Raw genomic sequence first — 13,980 nt, 5'->3', positions numbered from 1 at the left:
GTATGTGTGTGTGTTAATTAACGTAAACGAAAACCCGAAAGTTTTTAAATCGATAAGCATTTTGTATAAATAGGAAAAAAACAAAGGTAGGAATTTGACTATGGGGGCCTCAGGCTGAGGAATTGCCTCGTTTTGAAAATCGGGTCTCCTGCTTCAAATAGTTTGGGAATTTCTAATGTAACCTCTATATTGTTTCATAGAACTGTAAAGACACGTTCAGATTGTTCACTATAAGGTATGCCTAAGTGATTTAAAGCGATATGTTAATTGATTTGTAATAGTAAACTTGAAGGTATTTAGTATTTTCATAAAGTCTGAGCTAAACTGATCTGGATCAATCAGTAAACGGTATATGGATGCGTAGATGCCTGTTATACATTTAGAAGAAGAGTGAAACTGAATCCACAACATTGTTTCACTGATCCACTTATTTGACTGTTGTTAATTTGTTACTACCAAAAAAGTGTATATGCGTCTTCCTAATATCGCTCGACTACATCCCACTTTTTATCTACTGGACATATTGGTAAAGAGGCCACGCTTAATCAACGAGACCCTAGTTCCTGTCAGATCGTCCATCAATAACCTAAACTATCGATATATCTCCTTTTTCGCACGTAATGCGCTGGTATAGCAGGTGTCTATAGACTTTTGTAATCACTTATCATCTGTACCATACACTTGTCAACTTGGTGGTAAAAAAAAACTTGTAGTCGAAACTTTTTTTAGTAAACAGTAACTAAACCAACTAGTTTGTACACTGCCTTATACTACTCGCTACGTTATTACTCGTATCATTTAGCAAACTATAACGTTTGAGTAAAGCGGTATTGAGTAATGTTTAGCATACGTGGTGTGAATATTATAATACTCGTATAGCGGAGAATATTAAAATAATAAGTTATTTTGAGTTTAATACTAAATATTAACCACAATGATAACTTTATGTCTTTGATTTCATATTACATACACGTTCATAATAATTTAATTTATTTATATTTGCAGTAGTAGCTATTGTTGGATTTAATTGACTGCATCCATTTCAGACTGCTCATTATTCCTGTGATGTAATTGATGTATATGATTATATTATATAAAGTACTAGCTGACCTGGGAAACTTCGTACTGACTTCGTACTGCTTTATTTTATTGAATTCTTCGTGAATATAATAATTAACAGCTTGTATTTTAAATTAGACACTATTAAGCTATTCCTTACTACATCAGTTATCTGCCAATGAAAGCCCCGTCAAAATCGTTCCAACCGCTTCAGAGATTTGCCGGAACAAACAAACAGGCAGACATACAGACAAAAATTATAAAAAAATGTTGTTTTGGTATATGTACCGAGCATACATACATGCGCATTTAGTAAAAAGCGATTATTTTAATATTACAAACAGACACTCCCAATTTTATTTAATCCAATCGGTTTATATTATAGATAGAGATTAAATCGTTGTCTCGGAGCAGATATCCCACCTGAATGCGATGCGTGATGTCTTTGGTGACTGTCCACGTTTCGTACCAGCACAGTCTTCACCTTAGAGCGGAATAAAATAAAACTTTACTGTAACAGATTTTAAATGATCTTTTTGCAGGGTTTATGTCTCTATTATAGAGGAGAAGGGTTGAATCTTAATCCGTAAGGGTACCGTGCGGGTCGATTTATATATAAGATTATTTAGTATGGGTTTTCTTAAGACCTTTTTTAACCAACAGACACGAAATAAGTTTTAAAGAACAAATTTAGCACTTGTGATATTCATTGAGTTATGTCAGTCGGACCAGCTCAGCTCATCAGCATAAACATTTTAAGTTTTCTAGCATATATAAGTAAAACAATATTAAAATAAATTAATTAATGTCCAATATGATCAAATCTTATCATAAACAAAGCAATTATACTTTTGTTTTAACCTGCTGCTGTGGTTATACTTTAAGTTTTATCAATCAAATATTCTAAAATAATAAAACATTATAAATTATATATTTGAAAAAATGTTACCATAAAACACGAGTAAATCATTTTTTCCATAAAAAAAACTCAGGGTAAAACCGTTACTAAAAATAGCGTCTGATTATATATTCAAAAAGCGGTCGAAGTATATGTAAACACACAAATCCCTCCTTGGCATTTCAGTGATCGTGTAAACATAGTATTCGTAGCGACCGCGTTTTCATAAAATTCAAAGTATAAATTTTCCCGTTTCGGTCGCCCACTCAAGACGCTCGTCTGAATTTATTGAGTGCATTCGTCGTGATGAAAGAAATCCACAAAAGGATTTGTCATGATTGTAATAATTATTATGTTGTTTTATAAGAATATGTCTTTTTATTATGAATTATATATTTTTGTACAATTATAGCTGACTAAAATATATTTAAGATGAAGAAGCTATTCTAAGGTTTGTCCCATTACAATTTCATTACTTACTAAGTAAAGGAATAGGTTTCTCGAAACAGGCCTTTAGTACACTCTTATCACTTATACATAGGTACATATAGACATTACATAATTCTATTTCTATAATTTGCCATAATAGATTTTATTTACCAACATACAATAAGAATTAATGAGTATTATACGTTATGTGTTCGATAACGATCACGATTCAGCCTATATCATACAACTGCTGAGCATAGGCCTCTTTCTCCATGTCAGAGAAGGATCGGAGCTTAAGCCACCACGCTGCTCTACTGTGGATTGGTGGATATATTCCCTACTATGATATGACTATGAGTCACGATCGCTATCAGGTGTATATGTTCATAACCGGGACCGACACCTTAATGTGCTCTACGAGGCACGGTGGGGAGACCCCACTAGGAAAGACATCTAAATCGTATAGAAATATTTGTACAAATACAGATATTGATCCCGGACGGGAATCGGACCCTTAAACCGTCGGTTTAGTAGGCCAGTACATAGCCTACGCACCACTACACCAGAGCGGTTGTTAGTATACAATATACATAGTGTGTTAGAATGCATCAAAATAGCGTCCTCGTGTAGTTAGAGTAGCATCTTCTTTAACCCAAGGATCAGCAGAAATATTTATAACTTATAATAACCTAGATCTTACAGCTTTTAGGTAAATTAAGTATAAGTCTTCTATTTCAAAATCGATACATATCGAAAACTATTATTACTCTCGTAAGTCTAATTTTAGCGATGATGTTATAAAGCTACTTCGACATCCCTTTAATTATAGATAGAATTAACAACAATTATATATTAACAATATTCGTACCCAATTATTAATCAATTTCTAATTATACGTAGTATAATAGACATTTCTTAATTAATTTAATTACTACGGTCGTGTTGCTAATGACATTCTCAGCTTTCGTATTATTTATTTTACATTAGATTCATATAATTTTGGTTTTGTAATATTTTATATAAGATTTTGAATTAACATGGTTATTTTTATTTCTATAGTTATTCAAAAACGGGATATTTACCATGTTTTTTATTTTCATTTTGCGGAACTCGATACTTCTATATTAGCTACGAATGTCTTGTTCACGAGTCTCGTTACTGAATAATTTTAGCATAATTTTTTATATTTAAATACGCTTCAGCCTGTAATATACCACTACTGGGCATAGGCCTCTTTCTCTATGTAGGAGAAGGATCAGAGCTTAATACACAACTCTGCTACAAAGCGGTTTGGCGGATATATTATCTACTATGATTAACGATCGCTATCAGGTGTACATGATAACAACCGGGATCGACGCCTTAACGTGCTCTCCGAGGCACGGTGGGGAGACTCACAAGGACTACACAAACACCCAGACCACGGCAAACACCTGTATGGCCAATACAAATGTTTGTCAAGTGCGGGGATCGAACCCGCAACCGCCAGCGCAACAGGTACAATCCATGGGTGTGACCGTTGCGCCAACGCGGCGTCATTATAATTAAATATCTCACTCAAATCACACACTCTGAAGAATTATATTTATAATTATAATTGTAAAAAATATCGACTTCAATTACATTGCCAGGTAATACAACGTAGGTAGACGAAAAAATAGTCAAGTAAATACCCGTTATTTGATATAGCTCGAAAAGTACTTTTTAGATCTCAATTAAATTTGAATGGGACCAACCACAAGGACCACAAGACACGCCCCACTTTTCGATTAAAAAAAAAATCGAAATCGATTCGCCCGGTCTAAAGTTCTAGAGGTAACATACATAAAAAATATAATCGAAATGTGAACCTCCTTCTATTTGGAATTCGATGAATTAAGAGGTCTTTATTATAAACTTTGCAATAATAGCTAATATTTAAATCTGCGATCTTATAGCTCAAGATCTACTCTTATCGAGTCGGCCAATTTCGTATTAAAGTTGAGTTGAGTTTGTTAACATTCAACATTATACATACGAAATATACTTTTTATTCATAAAGGATCCGGAAGGCGAATACACAATATAAAAATAAGGTTTGTGGCCAGCAATGGGGTGTTATAGAAAGTGCGCTTTGATTGCTGTATAATTTTTATTACCCCAAGTATAATTGAGTGATGGAAGAGAGTGACATCATCAAGAGCGTGTAACGGACTTTTATGAGTCGTAGGAGGAATAAAATTATTTTATGCAGTAATCACTACAGTGATTTATTATTTAGGTACTAGTTAACCCGAGAGGCGTCGGCGTCTTGCTGACTGTCAAAAGCGTGAAGTTGGAAAGCGTAATGTTAAGTATTATTAACGCGGTCGGGGAAAAAGTTTCTTCATTTTTTATAGAAATTTAAGGTAATATTTCACAAAATTTGTTTACATTATTATAATATATATATGTAACATTTTGTTCGATAACTTGCCACCATCTCGTAGGTGACAGGTAGGGTGACAGGATTCCATTGGTGTAGAAATTTTGGGACTTCAATAAAAAAACCGCACACAGTCCTCTTGATGTTAACTTTACTACCCACCTACTACCTAAAGAATTCTGAAGATACCAAAATACATGGAAATCTGAGGGTGCAAGATCGGGGCTAAATGGTGTTTTTATTAAGACTTCCCAACTCTCTCAATTTTTGTCGAGTGGCTAAAGACGTATGTGGTAGGGCGTAACCGCAGTATAAATCAGAATCGATGGTTTTACCCAGCGGTAAAAGTTCATGATGAATGATGCCCTTCAAATCCCACCAACATCCACCTTATTGCTTGTCAACCCGGGTTTCGCAATAGCCTGTGCAGCTAGACCGACCCTTGACCACGATCTTTTTCGTACATTCTTATTGTAGGTGATCCGCTATTCGTCACTAGTGAACAATCTCTTCAATAATGGTTCAATATCATTACAACTTAAGAGAGAATCATAAATGAGTACACGGTCCATTAGCTTTCTTTCGGAGATTTCATGTGGCAGCCATATAACGCGCTTTTTTGTATAGCCAGCCCTTTTCGAATAGATCAACTGGGGGTTATGGCCAATTCTCAAATCTTATCCGTAACTGGGCGAACGGTGTGAAATGCATCTTTAACATCAAAATTTTATGTCTGAAAATGCTTAAACCAACTTTGTACACTCTTACACTGCAGTAGGTTCATAAACGTGACAAAAAAAATTCGCAGCTTAAATCACTTGTTCCGTTTTTAAAGTAAAATTTTAAAAATGTAGCAAATTTTTTCTTCTATTCACCCATTTTGGCGGACAGAAAAACAAATGAAAAGTGCCGGGAAACGTTTTTTTTTTAACTTTTATATTTCATTTTTAAAATGTTCACTATTCATGGTATGAAAACCAGCCAGTTACCAGCAATACTACCAAAAATTTTTAATTGCAAAATTACTAGAAACCCTCAGAAGCCTCTGGACATAACTTTATATATACAACGCATGTGTACCCATTACTGCACGTCCAAAGACTCACAAAGACCACCACCGTTTATTAGAAGTCGTTTTCGAGGCCCTTTCAAGAGACTTTTTTTTTGCCTAATTTCATACTTAAACAATGCTGCTATCCTCATCATTATCATCATATCATCATCGCTCATATATATTTTGGTTTTCGTTTTCGTTACAAGATCTAAAGATAAATGTTACGGAGTCAAAACTCAGGTCCTAAGAAGAAAGGGACTGCGAGGCATTTGTCTTGTGTTGTCATATGAACCATTTTGTGCTATATTTGTCCCAAAAATTAGTACATACCATTTAATTTATGAGCTGAAATGAAACAGCTTATAAATATCCCACTGTTGCGCAAATAGCTTATGTACGTACAGGAGCAGGTTGGGAGTTTTTTTCTGTCACGTCGCTAGGGTGCCACAAGTATTGATAGCTAACTGATGTTTTTGATAACAATCGGGACGAACACAACATACATCCAGACTGGGAACAAATTTTTGTAGAAATACTCGTATAAATCTGCCCGAGAGATATATTTTAACATTTATGTGCTCAGTTAGGTTAAATATACATTGGTGAAACTGTAACAGAGCTAGCGGCAACCTTATATGAAGTAACTATGTAATATATATGTATATATATAAGTATGTATATAAAGTGGGTAATAAAACGATGTTAGGATCTGATGCTTGGAAGTATAATTTCTTTGTCGACTATTCATTACAGATTCAGGAACTAATTACACAAGAACGTTTCATTCGTTCTGCGGAACAACCAAATCGAATTGTTTATTCTACGCGATACGATAAGAAATTCGTTGGTAATCTTATGTTATGAGTAAATAAATTTTTGTATAAATATAGTATGTATTGTTCGAGGTTAATATTAGCTAAATGTTCTGTATTATAGTTTATTTGATAACGATTGGGACTGCTCTTCAACATTCACTGGGTTAATTATTTATAAGAGAATCAAACTTTGAAGATAATATTTGAAAGATCAATAAATGATGAAAATTAATATTTTGAAAAGGTAACAAAAAAGTTTTAATCCAGTAAAACAATGAGGATTTATTCAATGAAATTGTTTCCCTGTACAAATGTGAATATATGTAGACAATATAAACATTAAAAGGAATTTTTATCGTATTTGCACGAGTCACACAACGGCCTCGATCGTCGACGCGTGCTCGTTTTATACCAATATTTGCTATAATCGATCTATCCAGTTTATTTATTTATTTTGTATATTAACGGAGCCACCTGAATCTCTTAGAGACGTCGATGTTTATAGGGCTCTCCTGCATACTAATTTATAACGAAGCACCCTCGTGTTAAGGAGCAATATTGTTTATTAATTTACAGATCTTGTTATATATAGTAAACCTGTGACGGTGGCTATGTTTAACAAGTATTTCTTTTTGTTGCTAACCGATGGAGCGCTGAGATATCGTATTAGGGTCGCAGCGGACGAAACAATAGAATGGCAAACTGTAAAGATATTCTTAATAAGGTATAATGACAAGATTGTATAGACACAATGTCATGTTGATTTTTTTGTACTATAATTATAAATAGATAAAATAATGTCTACCTCTGTATAAAAACGAAACTTTCAACTTTTCTTCTGATTTCACTTGTTCTGTGACGTCACAGTTTATCTCTTTTAAGCGATGAAGATTCTGTCTTTGCGAAACTGAATTGAATAGCAGTTTAAAATTGTTAATAGTTTAACGTTATTGAAACTTTTTTATGCACGCTTGACTTGTTGAGAAAGCTTGTTATGAAAAGTGTGATCGGGTGAGGCGAACGGAAGTTGAGAGGGAGATATAAGGTAGTGAAGATAGAAAGAGAGAGATATACGTTTCGTAAGTTTTAATTCAGTCGTGTGGTCTAAAGCACACTCGTTTTTTATTTCAATAATTTGTTTTTTAAAGTGATAGATAGTATTAATTTATAACAACATTGTAAAAACAAAGTCTAACTTATCAACATCTTTCGTGTGTTCCCCATTCTGGTTGACATTGGCAGAATCATATGTCTTATCTAGTGATGGCGTCCTAATCATTACATAGTATATAACAAAGTCGTTTTCCGCTGTCTGTATGCTTAGATCTTTAAAACTACGGAACGGATTTTGTTGCGATTTTCTTTAGTAAATAATTGTATTTGCTCGCAAACAAAAAAAAACAACTTCAATTACATCGACAAGTAATACAACGTAGGTAGACGAAAAAATAGTCAAGTAATTCGCCTTATCAAAGATTACTCAAAAAGTTGTAATCAGATCTCGGCGAAATTTAAATGTAAATCACATGATAAACATCAGCATCCGATTAAATTAAAAATCATCAAAATCGGTACACCCAGTAAAAGGCTATGTGGTATAATACAACGTAGGTCGACGAAAAAATAATCAAGTAAAAACGCATTATTAGATATAACTCGAAAAGTAGTTGTTAGATGTCAAATAAATTTTAGTTGGAACAAATGACACGCAACACCTTTCGATTTAAAAAAATTGTCGAAATTGGTCCACCCAGTCAAAAGTTCTGAAGTAACATACATAAAAAAAAGTACAGTCGAATTGAGAACCTCCTCCTTTTTTGGAAGTTGGTTAATAGAGGGATTCCAGAGGAAGGTTTATATGTATGATACATAGAGGAACTCTGATAGTTTTCGCAACCGTGCGAAGCCGGGGTGGGTCGCTAGTTAAAAAAAGTCTAATTTAAGTATCACTACCTACTATTCAAGAATTTTAGTGAGTTCTAGTTTCAAATATGGTTGATATACATAATAATGCATACTTATTATTTGAATACAATGAAAAATTATAGCTGAATTTTATACCTTTATTATTGAAAAATATGGCTAAGTGTGCGTTTAATTTGTTGAGTTCTGTCACATTGCCTAGTCCTTAATAAATTTATTTGGATCGAACTCTTAAACTAAACTACTAAAACTCCAAAGAAATGTGTTTTGTTTACGAGAACAAAAGAATCTAACAATGACATCCTTGCGACAGAACAACAGGCCGGCCTCTATATTCAATGAATATATCTATTATTTTACTGATATATTTCCGACACAATTCGTATAAAGTTTGTCAGATTATACTTTTTAATCGACTCCCAAAGAAAGAGGTTCTCATTTCGATTGTATTTTTTTAAAATGTATGTTACCTTAGAACTTTTTATAAGATGGACCGATTTCGATGATGCTTTTCTAATCAAATGGTGGTGCTTGTCATGTGGACTCGTTAAAATTACATCGAGACCTGACAAGTATTTTTCGAATTATAAATGTAATAATTCGTATTTACTTGACTATTTTTCCGTGACCGGTGGGTGGTTGTATTACCCCAATATCTTTTTACTGGGTGTACCGATTTTGATGATTCTTATTTTAATCGAAAGGTGGTGCTTGTCATGGGGGTCCGTTTAATTTTGATTGAGATCTGAGGATTACTTTTATAATACATATTTTCTTGACTATTTTTTGATCTACCTACGTTGTATTACTGGTCGATATAATTGAAGTCGGTTTTTTTTTGTTTGCAAGCATACACAACTATGTGATAGAATGAAACCTGGTTTCTATATTAAAAAAAAAATCGTTTGTTGACGAACCGTCACGACGTTGTTTTTTTTAGGTTATTAAAAAAAATCAATAATACTAGGTAATTATTTAGACGATTTTATAATATTCGTTTAATGTCACTGGAAACACTCCTTGCGTAATTCACTTAAAGTGTAATGTACTCAAGTTATTGTAGGAGAGGCGAGATGAGTCAGAGGAGCACGTGTACCGTAACCGATGTAAGGTCGCGTGCTTGGCTAAACAACTGGACAATTGTGTCTTCGAGGAATCGGCTACTGGCTTAAATTAAGTTTATTGTTTCCTGAGAAAATGTCAGGTTTGTTAATACAAGTATTGTCGAATTTCGGTTTTCTTAAACAAATTTAGGTATAGAACGCTCCTTTGAATAGGGTCTTAAAAACGTTTAATTATATTTACAAAGAATCGGATATTGATTTGTTTAGTGACAATAAAGTTTTAGTTAATTTTTATCTAATGCTAATTTAAATTGAAAATTTATTTTCTTTCCTTGTTTTTATTTCTATATATAGGATAATTAGAATACTTTATTTATTTATTTTTCTTTTGTCTAAGATGTAGTGTTTTTTTTAATGTACATATTTCCAAAGATTTATTGAGTTTTTGTCTATAATTGCAATGTATAACAAAAAATTATTACCCGACTGCCAAGGAAGGGTTATGTTTTTCGCGCGTATCTTGTATTTATGTATGTAATATTCTTTACTACCTCATATTTCCAGAACCACTGAACGGATTTACATAATTGAGGTATCGTTAGGTTCGTCTTAGCTGCCTAAGTGTTCTTAGATAGGTGACATTAAAAAAAATTAAACATGGCGGCTGCGCGATACCATTGTAGTTAATAAAAAAAAATTTTTTTCTCGAATACTACAATATGGGTATCAAATTGAAGGGCACAATACAAGGATTTTAAAAAGATATATCATGATTATTATTACCGTAATACTTGTGCTGTACATTTAAAATATATTAATACGGTAGTTCTTCGAAACTTTATGCAACGTCGTACATAACATGCAGTCGGAGGCATGAAATTGAAGGATAAGTCAAATCATTCTCTCTTTGTGCATGTCTCCGACTGCATGTTATCTACGATGTTGCATAAAGTTTCGAAAGACTACCGTATTAATATATTTTAAATGTACAGCACAAAATGTTTGATATTGTTTCTATTTATTTCGCTGACTTTGTGTGCATATTGAATTTTTATCTTGTTCCAGCTTTTTCAGTTGATTTTCTATTAGTTGTTCTTCACGCAGGCGGGTTTTTTGTTTTTTTTTTAATTATTATTTTTTATACTGTTAATTTTTAATTGAATTTTTTTTTGTAAAGTTATACATGTGTTGGCTTCCTATATAATAATAATAACAATAAAAACAATAGTTATGTTTAGAAAAATGTATCTATTGAAAAAAGCTTTGATTTGTAAATGAGGTAATAACTTTTGTCTAATTGTGGGATGGTTTTTGTGTTTATTTTCATTATTCAAAACTGCAAATTGGCTGATAATTAGCTTACTATTAGTAACGATGGCTATCAGATGTATATGATAGTAAACGAAACTTTAAAAAAATAAACATAGAGCAGAAACGAATTTAATCTAATCTATCTAAATGGTGCCAGAACGTAGTTATCAGTGTTAGTGTCTTGCTAATCATAGCGTGTGTTAATAAATTATCCATTACCAAAAATATAAAGAATGAAGATCACAATGCTCTTACGAAAGTTATTATGTTATCGAAAAGAAGAATTTATGAAATTACTATCGTGTTTGTCTCGGTAGAAATAAATATTTTCATATAGTATGTTACAAGAACTTTCCAGATCGAGAGAATTTATATGTACGTAACTAGCTGTGCCCGCGACTTCGTTCGCGTGAAATTTTACAAAAAAAGTTATTGTTTAGTTCATAGAGTTATAAAATAAATAAATTCCTAAAATAAAAGTAGTCTAAGTTACTCCTTACTACATCAATTTTCTGCCAATGAAAGCCCCGTCAAAATCGGTCCAGCCGCTTCAGAGTTTTGCCGGAACAAACAGACAGACAGGCAGACAGACAGACAGACAAAGATTGTAAAAAAAGTACCATGTCATTTAGTAAAAAGCGGTTATTTTAATATTGCACACAGACACTCCAATTTTTTTATTTGTATACATAAAGAGCAAAAGACTTCGTACGATGATACAGCTGATCTGTTCGATTGATCGAAAGTTTAACGTTTCACAAAGAAAACTTCTCGAAATAATAATATATCAGTGTTTCCGATTAAACTTTTATATGATATAAAATACAAATTAAATAAAAAATTCTGAAAGTAAATAACTTAATGCTTATTATCGTAATTTATCGATCATTATGTATATCATTATCACTATATAGTACAAAACAAAGTCGCTTCACGCTGTCTGTATGCTTAGATCTTTAAAACTACGTAACGGTTTATGATGCTGTTTTCTTTAGTAAATAGAGTGATTTCAGAGGAAGGTTTATATGTACATAATACATGCATAATGTAGTAGAGGAACACTGACACTTTTTGCACCTGTGCGAAGCCGGGCCGGTTCGCTAGTATATTACAATTTGATTTGATTATCACGTGTTTTCGTACTGTCGAGAAATTAAGAAACATATTTGTTCACTCAAAAATATTCATAACAATAATAGAAATAAAGTTATGTTAATATCGATGTATGTATTAGAATGTTATTGCAGATGAACGGTACTGTTTGTTTTATATACCGAGTTGTTTATTTTACATTAAATTTTCATTTGTGACCTCCTTGGGGTGGTAAGGAGGGTAAACGTAAGCTCCACTTCCTCATATTACATTTGTAATGTAAGAATGTGGCTTAAAACATCTATATTTAAGTAAGTCCATATTAGACAAGTCTTATTATGAAACAACTGAATATTACAAAGCGCCGCCTTATCACTGTTTAGTAATTTGTACTATCTTCTATAATATAAAAATGAGTCGCTGAATGTGTTGCTAAGCGCAAAACTCGAGAACGGTTGAACCGATTTCGCTAATTCTTTTTTTAAAATATTCCTTGAAGTACGAGGATGGTTCTTACGGAGAGAAAAATTCTAAAAAAAAAAAAAATAAATTTCCTGAAAAAGTCTAAAAACAACACTTTTCTATACTCCCATACAAAAGATTTGTGATAATACTTAAAAGTCAATTTGAACTTTAATACCATACGATAAAGTCTGTTTTAGGCGATACGAAGTTCGCCGGGTCAGCTAGTAGTTTTTATACAAATATCGTGGCTGACAAATGTACAGTCCGCCTAATGGTATAAATTAACCGTAGCTAATAAACACCTCCATCAACGACGATCATTAGAAATGTGTTGTCATACTTGAGAGGTTCTCCTCGTCTGGAGTTCCTAATCTTCTAGAGAAGTTCTGCTTGTAGCACTGGTAACGTTACTCACCACAATAATGAAACACAACTTGAAAGCAGTATTTATAAGTCGACATCTTCTGTTAACCGTAATACGTCAGTATTTACTTGCTGTTCTACCTCAAATTAACTAACACACACTAATTAGTAAACACTAGTACGTAATAAATGACTTAGCTAGTTCAAGTGATATACAATGCAATGCTTGGATTCTGCTATTAGTTTTAACTTTTAATAGTTATTTATTAGAGTGAACTCATTATTAGCGTTGCAAAATAAAACGTTTACATCTTCGACTGTATATAATAAAAAACACACATAAAATTACGAATAGAAAGTACTTGGAAAACACTAGACTGCGCTAAAGAATTCTGTAAAAGGATTTTTTATTATTTTTTATTTTGTAGTCTATTTCAGTGGAGCGGAAGTGTTAATCTGATCGCGCTACATTATGGCAGGGTATCAGGTGACTAATTGAAAGGCAGCGCAACATACAACTAATACTGAAATAATAAAAGGAAATAATATTTTCTCACTGTAAGCTTAAATAAAAGAAATCCCATCGGTGTTCAAATTTTTAAAAGTAGTGTCAATGTAACTTAACTTATTTTTATGTCATATTTTATACGTAGCAACTATAATGGCATGGTTAATTAAATAATGTTTTTAAGCTTTTACGTCACTATCAACACTTAATTTCATGGGTCATTTTGAAATTCCCTTAAATTTTAAATATTTCGCCGACTTTGCAGATGCCATGATCATGTGTGATTAAGGAGCTGTGAGTTGAATGTTATTGAGTGGTACACGGTTTCCTATCTTTCTTTATCGTTTTTTTTCTTAAATTGTTATCGCCTAAAATACATTAACTACGTGTAGTGAAAATCGTAAATTCAAAAAAGTGTTACGTGTTTTTCATTTTTATGATTTTTCGAGTGTAACTTTTATTGTATAACTAAATTAATAAAAATATATACATTTTCTAGCCTTGAACAAGTATTGCCTGGCTCTTCGCCCGGTCCCTTTTGACGTTGAGTTTCTGGACACTGTTTATTATCCTCCGGTGATATTAAGTTTTCACC

General features: G+C 32.7%; 1 protein-coding gene across 1 annotated transcript in view; it reads left to right on the top strand.

Moving 5' to 3' along the window:
* The window catches only part of LOC123655891 (1-phosphatidylinositol 4,5-bisphosphate phosphodiesterase classes I and II), a 128,216-nt gene that overhangs the window by 47,108 nt on the left and 67,128 nt on the right, over positions 1–13,980 (top strand). The window lies entirely within an intron of this gene.

This window comes from Melitaea cinxia, chromosome 8, assembly GCF_905220565.1.
Source record: "Melitaea cinxia chromosome 8, ilMelCinx1.1, whole genome shotgun sequence".
NCBI classification, from domain to species: Eukaryota; Metazoa; Arthropoda; class Insecta; order Lepidoptera; family Nymphalidae; genus Melitaea; species Melitaea cinxia.
The sequence above is the reverse complement of the archived record's forward strand: the minus strand, read 5'-3'. Positions and strand labels throughout refer to the sequence as shown.